This window comes from Hyla sarda, unplaced genomic scaffold (assembly GCF_029499605.1).
Source record: "Hyla sarda isolate aHylSar1 unplaced genomic scaffold, aHylSar1.hap1 scaffold_1828, whole genome shotgun sequence".
Lineage (NCBI taxonomy): Eukaryota > Metazoa > Chordata > Amphibia > Anura > Hylidae > Hyla > Hyla sarda.
Genome location: NW_026608475.1, coordinates 46,864 through 64,393, shown reverse-complemented (window position 1 = coordinate 64,393; position 17,530 = coordinate 46,864). Strand labels below are relative to the sequence as shown.

Genomic DNA, 17,530 nt, shown 5'->3' with positions numbered 1-17,530 from the left:
AATCTTGATAAGGCGTAGGCAGACCTGGCAGGGGAGAAATTGCAGAAATAATTTTAGGCTGGACTGACTCTAGACAACGACTATGGCAGCATTGTCCCCAGAGAGTGACCTCACCGGATTTCCAATCAAGCTGCAGGGAATGGAGTATGAGCCAAGGAAGACCGAGAAGTATCTGGGAAGTACAATGTGGTAGCACAAAGAATTCAATCCTCTCCATATGTGAGACCCCCACTTGCAGAAGGAGAAACTCCATGCAATATAGACCTCTACAGTCCAGATTTTGTCCTGTGACGGAAGAGATGAACAGAGGCTTGGCAAGGCGACTCACTGGAAGACTATGTTCATGCACGAGTGAGGCAACAATAAAATTGCTAGCAGAACCAGAGTCCAAAAATGCAGTAGCGAAGAAAGAAGTCTGAGCAGAAATGTGGACTTGTACGGAAATATTCAAACAAGAAGAGACGGTGCACACACCCAGAGAAGTCCCTCCTACATATCCTGAGTTCGGACGTTTTCCTGGATTCTGAGAACGGGCAGGGCAGTCTTTGAGGAAATACTCCGGACTGGCACAGTATAGGCACAAATTCTTGCTGCAACGTCAGAATCTTTCCTCCTGGGTGAGGCGAGTATGATCCTCTGGCATAGCCTTTTCAGAAAATCCACTTTCTTTTTGGAGCTCCTCCTGTCTTTCGGACAAACGTACATCAATTCATGCGGCCAAATGGATCAGCTCACACAGGTTAGACAGAAGATCTCGAGCAGCAAGAGCATTCTTTATGCTACTAGAAAGTCCTTTTTTAAATATAGCACACAAGGCCTCGTCGTTCCATGCCAATTCAGAAGCAAGGATACGAAACTGGACTGCATAGTCTCCCACAGAGGAAGTCCCTTGACTCAGGTTAAGAAGCGCAGACTCGGCAGAGGAAACACGTGTGGGTTCTTCAAAAACGCTGCGGAATTCAGCGAGAAAAGCCGTGAGGTTGAAGGTAATTGGATCGCTACGATCCCAGAGCGGAGTAGCCCAGGCCAGGGCCTTCCCAGACAAGAGAATGATCACAAAGGCCACCATAGCATGCTCCGTAGGAAACTGATCCGCCATGAGCTCCAGGTGCAAGGAGCACTGCATCACAAAGCCTCTACATTGCTTAGAATCTCCGTTAAACTTCGTGAGAAGGGGAAGACGAAGCTTTGAAGCTGAAGGAACCTGTGGAGACTGCTGATGCATAGACAGAAGTAACTGCGCCATGGTGGACAGTTGATTTAATTGCTGCGACTGGTGGGCCAACTGCTGCGACTGACGGACCACTTTGGAGGAGAGATCCGACTCCTCAGGCAGGGGTACCTGAGCGGGATCCATGGCCGGATCATACTGTAAGACTCACCGCAGACGGCAGGTACCCAGGGAGTAGATGACCCGTAATACCACGGTAGTCTGGAGCAGGTGAAGTAGTAGATCCGCTGGACCTGTGTGGCAGATGACGTGGGCCTTGCCAGTGAGCGGAGTCTAAGGTGCTGCTGGTTTTCACAAGAGCCCGCCGCAAGGTGCTACTCCTGGCAAGACTCGACCACACAGGAGGCTGAGGTGAAGCGTGGTACCAAAGGAATAGGCAAGACGTAGTCGGGCAGGCTAGAGGTCAGGGCAGGCAGCACAAGAGTGTAGTCAGTAGGGTAGCAGAAGGTCAATAGGCTGGCGGCTAGAAACACGGTCGGGTCATGGAATACGGAGGTCTGGAACATGGCAAGGAAATAACTAGAAGTGCTTTCTCTAAGGTGCAGGGCAAACAAAGATCCGGCAGGGGTGCTAAGGAGGAGCTAGAACTTATAAAAAAAAGGTGCAGGTGCAATTACTAATTGCAGACGCACTGGCCCTTTAAATTTCACAGCTAGAAGGTGGGGGCGCGCATGTTGGAGCTGAGGTACAGAGGCCGGGGACGGAGGTGAGTGACGGGCCGGGACTCGCATGCGGGGGAAGATGCGCTCACGGACGGAATGTCCGGCCGGAGCGCCGCTTGTGACATGATCTATTGGATGAGATCAGGTGACTGTGGAGGTGATCTATAGGATTAGATCTGGTGACTGTGGAGGTGATGTATAATATGAGATCTGGTGAATGTAAAGGTGATCTGTAGGATGAGATCTGGTGAATGTGGAGGTGATGTATAATAGGAGATCTGATGACTGTGGAGGTGATCTGTAGGATGAGATGTGGTGAATGTAAAGGGGATCTGTAGAATGAGATTTGGTGACACTGGAGGTGATCTGTAGGATGAGATCTGGTGACTGTGGAGCCCATTGGAATCCAGTGACCTCATTGTCCTGTATGAGATGAGGTCATGTGACATGGGGCATTATCCTGCTGGAGTATCAGAAGATGTGTCCACTGTGGTCATGAAAGGATGGACATGGTCAGTAACAATACTCAGGTACAATACTCAGGCTGTGATGTTTATATCAGACTCAATTGTTACTAAGGGGCCCAAAGTGTGCCCAGAAAATGTCCCCCACATCATAACTCTTCCTCCAATGGCCTGACCCGCTGATACAAGGCCGGAGGGATCCATAATTTATGTGGTTTACCCCAAATTCTGCCCCATCTGATGTCACAGCTGGAATGGAGACTCCTCAGACCAGGGAATGTTCTTCCATCTTAAAGTCTCCAGTTCTGGTTCCTGTGTGAATTGTTCTTAGCTGACAGTAGTGGCTCCTAGTGTGGTCTTAGCTGACAGGAGTGGCACCCGGTGTGGTCTTAGCTGACAGGAGTGGCACCAGGTGTGGTCTTAGCTGACAGGAGTGGTCCCCGGTGTGGTCTTAGCTGACAGTAGTGGCCCCCGGTGTGGTCTTCTGCTGCTGTAGCCCATCTGGTTGGATGTGTTGTGCGTTCAGATTATATTCTGCAGACCTTGGTGTCACCAGTGGTTATTGATGTTACTGTGGCCTTTCTGTCATCTCAAACCAGTCTGCCCATTCTTTTCTGACACAAGACATTTCCTCTACACAGTGGCAGCTCATGGGATATTTCCTCTTTTTTTAAACCGTTCTCTGTAAACCCCTGAGATGGTTGTGGTGATGATCCCAGGAGATCAGCAGATTGTGAAATCCTAAGACCGGCCCGTCTGGTACCAACAACCAGGACACGTTTACCGTCCCTTACATCTTCTTTCTTCCCTATTCTGATGATCCGTTGTCTTGACCACATCTACATGCCTAAATGCATTAAGGCTCTACCGTGTGATTGGCTGATCAGCTATTTGTGTTAACAAGCAATTGAACTGGTACCTAATAAAGTAGCCAGTGAGGGTATGTTAGAAGCGGGAAGAAAGGAAAGGAGGGAGATAATGGCTTTATATTGTATCCCCTGAAGAACACGTGGTGTTTATTAAGCAACTATTTTCATCAGACAAAGTTCAAGTCAACAACAAGGATTTCTGGTGACCCCTGAGGAGCAGCTCATGTTCGTGTTGGTGCACAGAGGATATAAGATGCCTGAGATACCAGCGTGAAGTCTTCTGCCCTGAGGCTGTGGAATTGTATGCAGACCATCCTATCACATACATGAGAGCGAGAGGCGTGCCACAGGGCGAGCATGGACAGGTGAGGGGAGAAGATAGGGACGGGGCGGGTGCAGCCAGGATTAGGGAAGCAGAAAGGTGTGTCAGAGGAAGGGAGAGACGTCACCTGAGAGCCAGGGAAAGCTGTGTGGGAAGAACAGAGTCAGGACATAGAAGCCATAATGTGTGGTGAGGATACACAGGGGGACAGATATCATAACTGAGGCCAGAGAGTGGGAGAAGCCATACACAGAGGGCCAAGCCCCATGAGGACATAATACGTCTACAACTGGACAGAAGACCAGAGATATAGCAAGAAAAGGACAAAGGAACCGCAAAGGAGGATTCTAAGGCCGAAACTATCAGGAAAACCCTCAGGTAGCCTCAGGCTTCACATCTGGAGACTTCTCAAGGTGCGGAGGAAATGTGGTCAGAGATGGGTCCTGACTTATTGAAGAGGAGGAGGACATCTTATAGTTATAAGGTAACCACATATCTACCTACAGATGTTGGGTGTGGGTGGAGTGAATATTGTTATGAGACCTACATGTATAGACGGACGCTATATTACATATGTGTCACTAACTCATGGTCCACCCACATGTTCACCTTGATGACAGTGAAGGAATTCACAAAATGACTCTAAAACCCCAGGCCCCTGGGGTGCACTCCTCTTCATTAGATTATTATACTGTAAGTGTAAATGAAGGGGTCATTTATGACCACAGTCAGCGAAGAAGGAATCAAGAGAAAGGATATACAGCAATTTATATGTGTAGGGAGGGACCTCTGATGTCATCATTATCACTGTGACCTCTGATGTCATCATTATCACTGTGACCTTTAATGTCATCATTATCACTGTGACCCCTGATGTAATCATGTAGCGATGGTATTGGTCAGTACCTGGTTTCTCCCAGACATGATGCTGCCCCCACTGTGATCACTGTAGGGATGGTATTGTGCAGGTGATGGGCAGTGCCTGTTTCCCCCAGACATGATGCTGCCCCCACCATGATCACTGTAGGGATGGTATTGGGCAGGTGATGGGCAGTACTTGGTGTCCTCCAGACATGATGCTGCCCCCACCATGATCACTGTAGGGATGGTATTCGGCAGGTGATGGGCGGTGCCTGGTTTCCCCCAGACATGATGCTGCCCCCACCATGATCACTGTAGGGATGGTATTGGGCAGGTGATGGGCAGTACCTGGTTTCCCCAAGATATGATGCTGCCCCCACCATGATCACTGTAGGGATGGTATTGGGCAGGTGATGGGCAGTACTTGGTGTCCTCCAGACATGATGCTGCCCCCACCATGATCACTGTAGGGATGGTATTGGGCAGGTGATGAGCAGTACCTGGTTTCCTCCAGATATGATGCTGCCCCCACCATGATCACTGTAGGGATGGTATTGGGCAGGTGATGGACAGTGCCTGGTTTCCTCTAGACATGATGCTGCCCCCACCATGATCACTGTAGGGATGGTATTGGGCAGGTGATGGTCAGTGCCTGGTTTCCCCCCCAGACATGATGCTTCCCCCCACCACCAGCTCTAGTCCTGGTGGTTCCAACCTTCTTCCATGTAATTATGTGAGTATCCTTGTCCAGTAGTTTCAATAATTTGGATTTAAGAATTGGTCAGATAAAGAACCTAAAATCCATGCACACACATCTGCAGAAGACGTTATCACGTACATGATCTCGCTCACTTCAGGTTTCCTAAAATTCAGCTAAGCATCTAAAAAAGCATTATTTCAAGAAACATTGACCACATGTCTATTCTCCTGACTCCTAAGCAGTGTTTTTTAAAGTAACTGTATTTCTGTGGAATAAAGGGTGTGAGTTGTTTCACAAAATCTTATCGTCAGGAGTCTTATTCCTGGGCTTTTCATCCATTTAGAAACTTTTTTTTTTTTAAACAAAGTGACAGAGGAACATGGGTTATCCTGTGGCACCCTGCCGTTAGGGGACTAAGTCTGAGACATTACTAGTGCTCAGAAAGAAGAGGGGGGGGGGGGGGGGGTCTGTATACAGAAGATTGTGTACTGTAGCTAAATTTTCTTCTACCTTACAAGGACTTTCCAACACCAGAAAATCCCAAAGTGGCGAAGGAGGTGCAACAATTGACAGTGGCTGCTGCCAAGGCTTTCCAAAACTGTGGGTCGCCTTGCAGAGCTTCTATCAGAGTACCAATGTCCCACTGCGAAAGGCAGTCGGGACTCCTTTGCAGGCAAGGATATCTGAAGCAGTGACACCGCAGAACATCTTCCCTGATATGAGGCACATCTAGGGGATCCATGGCCAATCAGGTCTTTAGTGGCTCCAGACAGGAATCCACACCAGAAGGCCCTGCCTTCAGACGGAGACCGCAGTAACCTCAGGCGCCCCGGGGTGGGGGTTGCCCACCTAATTTTCCTCCGCTTACGCTGTTGGGGGACGAGCAAGCAGTCAAGGAGGTTCTAGGCAGTTGCCACCCAAGCCTTCAGCTGTGCCCTCCCGCCACGTGATGACAGTTGAGGGAATTGCCCGAACCCTTGTGAAGGTCACTGCCAAGGAAGAAGGGTGTACAACTTCGGGCCAGCGAGAAGCCTTTGTAACACCATGGTGTAATGGTACCCAAGTTTCATCAGGTATGGGGCTTTGGCCTGGTCCAGGACTGTAATAGCCGGGAAGTGAACATGGTCATCAGGCGGGCCACAAAAATGGATTATCTCCTCTTCAAGCTGAACAACTTGACCCCAGGGTAGATGAAGGAATGTATCCGCGCTATGGGTGAAAGGTGGAAATGGGCCACTGTTGAGCCAAAGCAGAGGTGGTAAAAGCCGACAAAGTCACCAGACTGGGAGGATGACTGGTGGGACCATCCCCTGTAGGCATATAAGATATTCTCTGTCCCATCAAATGCCTCATCTTCTCTGGCAGATACCACTAGCACTTTGCCAGCCACTACAGTGAGTACAGGCCAATGGAAACATTATTAATTATTAATTCATGTTCACAGTCCCTGCAACGGTGACTCCAGTGATGACAGCGACTACCATTGGAGGAGGCCCCACTATCCTCATCCCTCAAGATTGGGGGTGAGAGCATCGGCCTAGAAAGCCCCAGCCCCATGTCTGAGGAGTTCTGTATCCTCTTCAAAACTGACAGACTCTTGCCAGAGAAGCTAAAAACTTTGTTATTGTGTGACCCGTTGGCGTGATTGTTTTTTAATTTTGTTTGGTGACACTCTCCAAGAATCTGTACCTGGCGAAAGCCTCAAACTCTTCCACCTACTTTAAAGGGGTACTCCACCCCTGGACATCGTATCACCTATCCAAAGTATAGGAGAAAAGATGTCTGATAGCAGGGGTCCCGCTGGGGACCCCGGCGATCTCCCTGCTGCACCCTGCATTAGTTTAGAGAGTCGGGTGCAGTACCGGAGGCTTGTGACATCACGGCCGCGCCCCGCACGTGACATCATGGACAAGCCCCTTCAATGCAAGTCTCCCCCTCCCATAGACTTGCATTGAGGGGGCATGGCCGTGACATCAAGAGCGGAGTGTGGCGGTGATGTCACGAGCCTCCGCACCGCATCGACAGTCATCCGGCATGGAGCAAAGTACGCTCCTTGCACTGGATGTCTGGGGTGCAGCAGCCAAGATCGCGGGGGTCCCCAGCGGCGGGACCCTCGCGATCAGACATCTTATCCCCTAGCTTTTGGAAAGGGGGTAAGATGTCTAGGGGCGGAGTACCCCTTTAAGTCCTGTAAGTTGTGAGGTGCGGCCTCCATAGATTGGTTTCTCCAGCACATCCCAAAGAGAATTGATCAGATTGTAATCTAGGGAACCTGTGGTGAAAGAACTGTCTACAGAAATCCACCCAAACTACCCCCACCAATCCATTGTGTCTTTTATAATGTGGATTGGTTTATTCTACTATTAATTATGGACTTGGCCATTCTGGTTTTGTCTTTTTTTCATCTCTGGAGAAGGACAGGATTTTATACCTTTTCTCCATGACTTCCTCTTGTCATTGTCCCGTCTCTCATTCATCCTCCACCCACTAATATTATGAGGGCCCCAGGCAGCTCTTCCCTTTACAGCAGTTTTCTCCCTTTATTATCACTGCTCAAGAAGGACCTGATTCTGATTTCATAGCTCATTTTGTATTCCATAGAAATAAAAAAAAAAACTACAGCCAAAAAAAAAAAAAAGTTATTTCCATGAATATTGGTTACAAAAAAATTGCCCTTTCTGTAGGTATTGTCCCTTTAAAGAAGTATCACACTGAAAAACTTTTCCAGCTTCCTCTGGGAATGGAGCGCCACGACCTTTGCACCAAGCAGCAGCCGATAACATCCCCCCTTCAAATGTCTCTATGGGGGACCCGAAGATAACCAAACGGCTCTCCCATAGAGATACATGGAAGGGGTGTGTTGGCTGCTGCTTTTGTGTGGGATCGAAACACCCTGATTTTGGGGAGAGCCTGGGCCCCGTGCAGGATATCTGGTGGGGTCCCAGCATCGGACCCCTTCCAATCTAAAACATATTCCCTTTCCAAAGCATAGGGGATACGTTTTTCAGCTTTAAATATCTCTTTAACTGTTTTTTGATAGTAGACTCCAGCCATCTGCCACATGACAAACCAGAGGAGCAGCGGACATGACGTGTAGACACCTACATGTGACCAGAGGTGAGGAACACTGTGTGATCTGTACCCTGACCCCGAGGAATCAATCATTCACCAACCACTCTACCAGGGATGGAACATCTACAAACACGGCAGCTGGTGAAAGGGTACAGGCATTACCCTGGGGTGAGGGTGCAGGCGTTACCCTGGGGTGGGGGTGCAGGTGTTACACTGGGTTGAGGGTGCAGGCGTTACACTGTGGTGAGGGTGCTGGTGTTATACTGGGGTGAGGGTGCTGGTGTTATACTGGGGTGGAGGTCCTGGTGGTATCTAGGGGCACATGCCTCTCAGAGGACTCTCCTCGTCTGTGATGGTGCTGTCTGCTCCCAGTCCGGTCACTATACAGGGTGTGCAGTCAGATATCTTCCGTACCATGTGACTATATTCATGTAATGTAACTAAATGCATCCTCCTGCTGGTAATAAATTAATTATTTTTTTCAGGTGTAGACAAGACGTCAGATCTGCTCTGTATGGTCACACGGTGCCCCTGACCTCCAAACATGGCCGCACATTCACAGGTAATATGTCTCCTCCAGCAGATGCCCATAAAGCTCCAGACTATTACAGGATGTATCAGGAGAATATGTCATATCCCACCTGTTGTGGACTGATAATGTGATGGTTATTGTGGTCTTCTGATTATTTCCAGATTTCAGGGGTTGGACATTGTTTTAGGCTTAGTTTCTATCTTTGGAGTAGCTGTGAGGATTTGGAGTTAGTTGTAGTCTTGGTGTGTGGCTTAAGACATGGCTTGTGTTTTTAGAGTTAGGTTGTGACTTTGGAGTCGGCTTTTAGCCTTGGAGTTGGTTTGTGGTTTTGGAGTTCGTTTATGGTTGTGGAGCTGATTTGTAGTCTTAGAGATGGTCTGTGCTTTTTGGATTCGGCTTGCAGTTTTGAAGTCACTTTGTAGTTTTGGAGTAGGTTTTGCAGTAGGTTTGTGGTTTTGGAGTTGGTCGTAGACATGTAATCAGTTTGTCGTTTTTAGATGGTTTGTGGTTTTGGAGTAGGTTTTGGAGTTGGTTTGTGGTTTTGGAGTTGGTTTTGGATTTGGTTTGTGGTTTTGGAGTTGGTTTTGGATTTGGTTTGTGGTTTTTTGAGTTTGTGGTTTTTGAGTTTGTGGTTTTTGAGTTTGTGGTTTTTGAGTTTGTGGTTTTTGAGTTGGCTTCTGGTTTTGGAGTAGATTTTGGAGTATGTTTGTGGTTTTGGAGTAGGTTTGTGGCTTTGGAGTGATCTCCGGGCTCCGGGGGCCCCTGTCAGCCGTTATCGTTCATTACATGTGACAGATGGTTTTTTCTTCCAGGGTTTATTTTCACAGGAGTCAGAGGATGAGGAGATCTGGGAGAAGCCTGTGAGTGACTGGTCCATCCAAGATGTCTGCTCCTGGCTCCAGTACGGGCCCCTACAGAACGCGGCTGGCCTGGTTCAAGCAGCTTATTCCCATCACATCACAGGTATGAGGGCCTGAGGGGGTCTCCATTATCATAACCCACTCTGGTATTATACTAAAGCTCTTATTATAGCTGGCTGACCTGAGGGGACCTGCTTAGTGATGGACATAGATGATATGTGGGACCATGATTAGTGATGATATAGATTATATGTGGGGACATGATTAGTGATGGGACATGGATGGTATGTGGGGACATGTTTAGTGATGGATATAGATGGTATGTGAGGACATGTTTAGTGAAGGAACATGGATGGTATGTGGGAAAAGTTTAGTGATGGTGGATGATGAGGGAAATGTTTTGGATGATGTGCACTTCTTTTACTTTCAGGGCGGGCTCTGCTAAGGTTGACAGACAATTTGCTGCAGAGGATGGGAATCCAACAGGAGAGTTTACGTCAATCCATTCTTGTAGAAGTCTTAGAGCTGAAACTACAGCAGGAAATCCAGCAGCTTCTGCTCATCACGGAGTGTGCGACTGAGCAGGAGTGTCTGTGAGGAAGACCGGGTGAGTGCTGAGGGATGAAGTATGGTGGGACGTGGATATACAAGTAGATAGTATGCCTGGACATCATGGAGGTGGTCTTAGAAGAAGAGTGTGAGTAGGGCTGGATATGGTGAGTGATGACTGTAGAAGTAGAGGGTGAGTAGGGCTGGATATGGTAGGTGATGGCTGTAGAAGTAGAGGATGAGTAGGACTGGATATGGTAGGTGATGACTGTAGAAGTAGAGGATGGGTAGGACTGGATATGGTGGGTGATAACTGTAGAGGATGATTAGGACTAGATATGGTAGGTGATGACTGTAGAAGTAGAGGGTGAGTGGGACTGGATATGGTGAGTGATGACTGTAGAAGTAGAGGGTGAGTAGGGCTGGATATGGTAGGTGATGACTGTAGAAGTAGAGGGTGAATAGGTCTGGATATGGTAGGTGATGACTGTAGAAGTAGAGGGTGAATAGGTCTGGATATGGTAGGTGATGACTGTAGAAGTAGAGGGTGAATAGGACTGGATATGGTAGGTGATGACTGTAGAAGTAGAGGATGAGTAGGGCTGGATATGGTAGGTGATGACTGTAGAAGTAGAGGATGAGTAGGGCTGGATATGGTAGGTGATGACTGTAGAAGTAGAGGATGAGTAGGGCTGGATATGGTAGGTGATGACTGTAGAAGTAGAGGATGAGTAGGACTGGATATGGTAGGTGATGACTGTAGAAGTAGAGGGTGAATAGGACTGGATATGGTAGGTGATGACTGTAGAAGTAGAGGGTGAATAGGGCTGGATATGGTAGATGATGACTGTAGAAGTAGAGGGTGAGTAGGGCTGGATATGGTGGGTGATGACTGTAGAAGTAGAGGGTGAGAAGGACTGGATATGGTGGGTGATGACAGTAGAAGTAGAGGATGAGTAGGGCTGGATATGGTAGGTGATGACTGTAGAAGTAGAGGATGATTAGGACTAGATATGGTAGGTGATGACTGTAGAAGTAGAGGGTGAGTAGGGCTGGATATGGTAGGTGATGGCTGTAGAAGTAGAGGATGAGTAGGACTGGATATGGTAGGTGATGACTGTAGAAGTAGAGGGTGAGTAGGACTGGATATGGTAGGTGATGACTGTAGAAGTAGAGGGTGAGTAGGGCTGGATATGGTAGGTGATGGCTGTAGAAGTAGAGGATGAGTAGGACTGGATATGGTAGGTGATGACTGTAGAAGTAGAGGATGAGTAGGACTGGATATGGTGGGTGATAACTGTAGAGGATGATTAGGACTAGATATGGTAGGTGATGACTGTAGAAGTAGAGGGTGAATAGGACTGGATATGGTAGGTGATGACTGTAGAAGTAGAGGGTGAGTAGGACTGGATATGGTGGGTGATAACTGTAGAGGATGATTAGGACTAGATATGGTAGGTGATGACTGTAGAAGTAGAGGGTGAATAGGACTGGATATGGTAGGTGATGACTGTAGAAGTAGAGGGTGAGTGGGACTGGATATGGTGAGTGATGACTGTAGAAGTAGAGGGTGAGTAGGGCTGGATATGGTAGGTGATGGCTGTAGAAGTAGAGGATGAGTAGGACTGGATATGGTAGGTGATGACTGTAGAAGTAGAGGGTGAGTAGGACTGGATATGGTAGGTGATGACTGTAGAAGTAGAGGGTGAGTAGGGCTGGATATGGTAGGTGATGGCTGTAGAAGTAGAGGATGAGTAGGACTGGATATGGTAGGTGATGACTGTAGAAGTAGAGGATGAGTAGGACTGGATATGGTGGGTGATAACTGTAGAGGATGATTAGGACTAGATATGGTAGGTGATGACTGTAGAAGTAGAGGGTGAATAGGACTGGATATGGTAGGTGATGACTGTAGAAGTAGAGGGTGAGTAGGACTGGATATGGTGGGTGATAACTGTAGAGGATGATTAGGACTAGATATGGTAGGTGATGACTGTAGAAGTAGAGGGTGAATAGGACTGGATATGGTAGGTGATGACTGTAGAAGTAGAGGGTGAGTGGGACTGGATATGGTGAGTGATGACTGTAGAAGTAGAGGGTGAGTAGGGCTGGATATGGTAGGTGATGGCTGTAGAAGTAGAGGATGAGTAGGACTGGATATGGTAGGTGATGACTGTAGAAGTAGAGGATGAGTAGGACTGGATATGGTAGGTGATGACTGTAGAAGTAGAGGATGAGTAGGACTGGATATGGTAGGTGATGGCTGTAGAAGTAGAGGATGAGTAGGACTGGATATGGTAGGTGATGACTGTAGAAGTAGAGGGTGAATAGGTCTGGATATGGTAGGTGATGACTGTAGAAGTAGAGGGTGAGTAGGGCTGGATATGGTAGGTGATGGCTGTAGAAGTAGAGGATGAGTAGGACTGGATATGGTGGGTGATGACTGTAGAAGTAGAGGGTGAGAAGGACTGGATATGGTGGGTGATGACTGTAGAAGTAGAGGGTGAGTAGGGCTGGATATGGTGTGTGATGACTGTAGAAGTAGAGGGTGAGAAGGACTGGATATGGTGGGTGATGACTGTAGAAGTAGAGGGTGAGAAGGACTGGATATGGTAGGTGATGACTGTAGAAGTAGAGGGTGAGAAGGACTGGATATGGTAGGTGATGACAGTAGAAGTAGAGGGTGAGTAGGGCTGGATATGGTAGGTGATGGCTGTAGAAGTAGAGGATGAGTAGGACTGGATATGGTAGGTGATGGCTGTAGAAGTAGAGGGTGAGTAGGGCTGGATATGGTAGGTGATGGCTGTAGAAGTAGAGGGTGAGAAGGACTGGATATGGTGGGTGATGACTGTAGAAGTAGAGGGTGAGAAGGACTGGATATGGTGGGTGATGACTGTAGAAGTAGAGGGTGAGTAGGGCTGGATATGGTGGGTGATGACTGTAGAAGTAGAGGGTGAGAAGGACTGGATATGGTGGGTGATGACTGTAGAAGTAGAGGGTGAGAAGGACTGGATATGGTAGGTGATGACTGTAGAAGTAGAGGGTGAGAAGGACTGGATATGGTGGGTGATGACTGTAGAAGTAGAGGGTGAGTAGGGCTGGATATGGTAGGTGATGACTGTAGAAGTAGAGGGTGAGAAGGACTGGATATGGTAGGTGATGACTGTAGAAGTAGAGGGTGAATAGGGCTGGATATGGTAGGTGATGGCTGTAGAAGTAGAGGATGAGTAGGGCTGGATATGGTAGGTGATGACTGTAGAAGTAGAGGGTGAGCAGGACTGGATATGGTAGGTGATGACTGTAGAGGATGAGTAGGACTAGCTCCAGTTCCTCTGTTTTATTGGTCAGACTTCTGGCATTAGTCATCATGCAATTCAATGGTGTATGATTTTTCTTCCTATGAAGCCTATCCCTATTAACTATTCTAACCCCTCCCCCACGCCTATCCCTATTAACAATTCTAACCCCTCCTCCGCTCTTATCCCTATTAACTATTCTAACCCCTCCCCCGCTCCTATCCCTATTATTCTAACCCCTCCCCCCGCTCCTATCCCTATTAACTATTCTAATCCCTCCCCCACTCCTATCCCTATTAACTATTCTAATCCCTCCCTCCGCTCCACCCCCAGGTACATTAATAAGTCCCCCCTCTCTATCTCCACTAGTCCCTAGTTTAAACACTCCTCCACCCTTCTAGCCATCTTCTCCCCAAGCACAGCGCCCGTCCCTACGGTAGAGCCGGTAACCGACAGCAAAGTCAGCCCAGTTCTCCATGAACCCAAACCCTTCCTTCCTACACCAGCTTCTGAGCCACTTGTTTACCTCCATGATCTCCCGCTGCCTCTCTGGTGCGGCTCGTGGTACAGGTCCCTGATCTCCCGCTGCCTCTCTGGTGCGGCTCGTGGTACAGGGAATAATTCAGAAAATATTTCCTTGGAGGTCCTTGCCTTAAGCTTGCGGTCTAAGTCCCTGAAATAATTTTTAAGGACACTCCACCTACCTCTTACTTTGTCATTGGTACCAATATGTACCATGACCGCTGGGTCCTCTCCAGCCCCACCCAGCAACCTGTCAACCCGATCTGCGATGTGCCAAACTCTAGCGCCAGGAAGACAACACACTGATCGGCGATCCCGGTCTTTGTGACAGATTGCCCTGTCTGTCCCCCTAATAATTGATTCCCCCACTACCAGTACCTGTCTGGCCTGCCCTGCACTCCTGCCTCCCTCCTTACTGGAGCAGACCCCCCCCCCTGGCGGTCAGAGGCAGAGTCCTGCTGCAGTACTGCATCGGTCAGTATCGGTCATCACCACATGATGGATGATTGTGTTCTGGTTGTTGTTTCAGGATGAAGCTGTGGATATGTAAGGAGCTGCAGACAGTGTCAGCCATGCTGGATGCTTGAGCTATGTGCTCCCTGGTGCCAGAGTCAACTTAATTTTACGTTGTGGTCCTTGTAGGAGCTGGGGCCCCTGACCGAGAGCGCTATAGAACCATGCAACAACTGGTACCAGTCTATTCTACAACCTAGGAAGACCATGGACTGTTCTTCTGTAACCTAGGAGGACCATACTGTACCAGGTGCTGGACTGTTCTCCTGTAACCTAGGAGGACCATGCTGTACCAGGTCCTGGACTGTTCTCCTGTAACCTAGGAGGACCATACTGTACCAGGTGCTGGACTGTTCTCCTGTAACCTAGGAGGACCATACTGTACCAGGTCCTGGACTGTTCTCCTGTAACCTAGAAGGACCATACTGTACCAGGTGCTGGACTGTTCTCCTGTAACCTAGAAGGACCATGCTGAACCAGGTGCTGGACTGTTCTCCCGTAACCATGAAGGACCATGCTGAACCAGGTGCTGGACTGTTCTACTTTAACCTATAAGGACCATACTTTACCAGGTGCTGGACGGTTCTCTGTCATATAACCTATAAGGACCATACTTTACCAGGTGCTGGACTGTTTTCTGTCCTATAACCTGTAAGGACCATACTTTACCAGGTGCTGGACTGTTCTCTGTCATATAACCTATAAGGACCATACTTTACCAGGTAATGGACTGTTCTCTGTCATATAACCTAGGAGGACCATACTTTACCAGGTGATGGACTGTTCTCTGTCATATAACCTATAAGGACCATACATTACCAGGTGCTGGACTGTTCTCTGTCATATAACCTATAAGGACCATACTTTACCAAGTGCTGGACTGTTCTGTCATATAACCTAGGAGGACCATACTTTACCTGGTGCTGGACTGTTCTCTGCCATATAACCTAGGAGGACCATACATTACCTGGTGCTGGACTGTTCTCTGTCATATAACCTATAAGGACCATACTTTACCTGGTGCTGGACTGTTCTCTGTCATATAACCTATAAGGACCATACTTTACCAAGTGCTGGACTGTTCTCTGCCATATAACCTATAAGGACCATACATTACCAGGTGCTGGACTGTTCTCTGTCATATAACCTAGGAGGACCATACTTTACCTGGTGCTGGACGGTTCTCTGTCATATAACCTATAAGGACCATACTTTACCTGGTGCTGGACTGTTCTCTGTCATATAACCTAGGAGGACCATACTTTACCTGGTGCTGGACTGTTCTCCATCATATAACCTATAAGGACCATACTTTACCAAGTGCTGGACTGTTCTCTGCCATATAACCTAGGAGGACCATACTTTTCCTGGTGCTGGACTGTTCTCCATCATATAACCTAGGAGGACCATACTTTACCTGGTGCTGGACTGTTCTCTGTCATATAACCTAGGAGGACCATACATTACCTGGTGCTGGACTGTTCTCTGTCATATAACCTATAAGGACCATACTTTACCTGGTGCTGGACTGTTCTCCATCATATAACCTAGGAGGACCATACATTACCTGGTGCTGGACTGTTCTCTGTCATATAACCTAGGAGGACCATACATTACCAGGTGCTGGACTGTTCTCTGTCATATAACCTATAAGGACCATACTTTACCTGGTGCTGGACTGTTCTCCATCATATAACCTAGGAGGACCATACATTACCTGGTGCTGGACTGTTCTCTGTCATATAACCTAGGAGGACCATACATTACCAGGTGCTGGACTGTTCTCTGTCATATAACCTATAAGGACCATACTTTACCAGGTGCTGGACTGTTCTCCATCATATAACCTAGGAGGACCATACATTACCTGGTGCTGGACTGTTCTCTGTCATATAACCTATAAGGACCATACTTTACCTGGTGCTGGACTGTTCTCTGTCATATAACCTAGGAGGACCATACATTACCAGGTGCTGGACTGTTCTCTGTCATATAACCTATAAGGACCATACATTACCAGGTGCTGGACTGTTCTCTGTCATATAACCTATAAGGACCATACATTACCAGGTGCTGGACTGTTCTCTGTCATATAACCTAGGAGGACCATACATTACCTGGTGCTGGACTGTTCTCTGTCATATAACCTATAAGGACCATACATTACCTGGTGCTGGACTGTTCTCTGTCATATAACCTATAAGGACCATACTTTACCTGGTGCAGGACTGTTCTCCATCATATAACCTAGGAGGACCATACATTACCTGGTGCTGGACTGTTCTCTGTCATATAACCTAGGAGGACCATACATTACCAGGTGCTGGACTGTTCTCTGTCATATAACCTATAAGGACCATACATTACCAGGTGCTGGACTGTTCTCTGTCATATAACCTAGGAGGACCATACATTACCAGGTGCTGGACTGTTCTCTGTCATATAACCTATAAGGACCATACATTACCAGGTGCTGGACTGTTCTCCATCATATAACCTAGGAGGACCATGCCATGTACATTTACGTCCTGTGCATAACCGCGGGCATCGGAGCAATGCCCGTGTCATGCGCGGCTGATCCCGGCTGCTGATCGCAACCAGGGACCCAACGGCAATGGCCGACGCCCGTGATCTCGCGGGCGTCCGCCATTAACCCCTCAGGTGCCGGGATCAATACAGATCCCGGCATCTGCGGCAGTGCGCGATTTAAATGAACGATCGGATCGCCCACAGCGCTGCTGCGGGGATCCGATCATTCAGAACGCCGCACGGAGGTCCCCTCACCTTCCTGCTTCCGGCTCCCGGCGTCTCCTGCTCTGGTCTGTGATCGAGCAGACAATACTAGGAGATGGCCGATAATACTGATCTGTTCTATGTCCTATACATAGAACAGATCAGTATTAGCAATCATGGTATTGCTATGATTTTTTTTTTACACTTGAATAGTGTAAAAAGTGTAAAAAAAATAAAAAAATTTAAAAGTAAAAAAAAAAAGTGAAAAATCTATTCAAGTGTAAAAAAAAAAATGTTAAAAAATGTAAAGGTAAAAAAAAAGTGAAAAATCCCCTCCCCCAATA

At 47.8% G+C, this 17,530-nt stretch overlaps 1 long non-coding RNA gene across 2 annotated transcripts; it reads left to right on the top strand.

Annotated features, from left to right (window-relative positions):
- Positions 1-819: 819 nt before the first annotated feature.
- Positions 820-16,025, top strand: LOC130314505 (uncharacterized). Of its 2 annotated transcripts, none has more exons than XR_008862178.1 (5): positions 820-4,032; positions 8,667-8,743; positions 9,526-9,676; positions 10,004-10,180; positions 14,470-16,025. It is a non-coding gene; the product is annotated as an uncharacterized LOC130314505 (long non-coding RNA). The 2 variants fall into 2 exon arrangements; XR_008862179.1 differs by lacking the exon at positions 820-4,032 and adding an exon at positions 7,117-8,226.
- Positions 16,026-17,530: the final 1,505 nt, after the last annotated feature.